The sequence below is a fragment of the Rhinopithecus roxellana genome, chromosome 2, assembly GCF_007565055.1.
Source record: "Rhinopithecus roxellana isolate Shanxi Qingling chromosome 2, ASM756505v1, whole genome shotgun sequence".
Lineage (NCBI taxonomy): Eukaryota > Metazoa > Chordata > Mammalia > Primates > Cercopithecidae > Rhinopithecus > Rhinopithecus roxellana.
This window is the reverse complement of record NC_044550.1, coordinates 99991738-99992763: the sequence shown is the minus strand read 5'-3', so window position 1 is coordinate 99992763 and position 1026 is coordinate 99991738. Positions and strand designations below refer to the sequence as shown.

At 42.1% G+C, this 1026-nt stretch overlaps 1 pseudogene; it reads left to right on the top strand.

Annotated features, from left to right (window-relative positions):
- The first annotated feature begins 283 nt into the window (after nt 1-283).
- Nucleotides 284-750, top strand: LOC104662872 (annotated as a pseudogene).
- Nucleotides 751-1026: the final 276 nt, after the last annotated feature.

Below are 1026 nucleotides of genomic sequence, written 5' to 3'. Positions count from 1 at the left end.
GATACGACTGTGTACCAGAAAGTGTGACTGCAGAATTTACTCTTCCAGAAACTGCAATGGAGCCCTCCTGTGGCTAATTTAATCCAGCCAATTTTCCTTGATCTAAGCAGAAAATCATATAAAGAAGCAGCTGTAGCTGCTGCGATCGCCTGAGGGGAGCGAGAAAAGGCCGCGGCGACCAGGGAGAAAACGCCGAGTCGCCACTGGAGAGAAGTCAACTTCCCAGCAGCCACCGCCGGAGAGGCCCGCCCACCCATTCGCGCTTCCCCTTGCCGGGTTCACCATGCAGCCTGCTTCTGCAAAGTGGTACGATCAAAGGCACTATGTCTTCGTTGAATTTTGTGTTGAAGACATAAGGATGTTAATGTAAATTTTGAAAAATCCAAACTTACATTCAGTTGTCTTGGAGAAAGTGATAATTTTAAGCACTTAAATGAAATTGATCTTTTTTACTATATTGATCCAAATGATTCCAAGCATAAAAGAACGGACAGATCAATTTCGTGTTGTTTATGAAAGGGAGAATCTGGCCAGTCATGGCCAAAGTTAACCAAAGAAAGGGCAAAGCTGAATTGTCTTAGTGTGGACTTGAATAATTGGAAAGACTGGGAAGACAGGTCTAATTTTGATAGTTTCTCCCAGATGATGAACAACATGGGTGGTGATGAGGATGTAGATTTACCACAAGTAGATGAAGCGAATGATGATTCACAAGACAGTGATGATGAAAAAATGCCAGATCTGGAGTAAGAAATATTGTCATCACCTGGATTTTGAGAAAGAAAATAACTTCTCTCCAAGATTTCATAATTGAGAGAATTTCTGAGTTGATAGCCCTAAAGGCAGATGCTGTATTTGCCTACTTTAACCCGTTTTTCAACCTGTTTGTTTTTTAAAAGGCTTCACTAAGGGTTTGTATGTACCATTGTATGGGGCAATTTTAAGTCAGCTAAGGCAATGACCTTATGCGTGAACATTTCCCAGACTTCAGTGAAGCTGTTGAGGTCCTAGGCAACTGATGCAGCA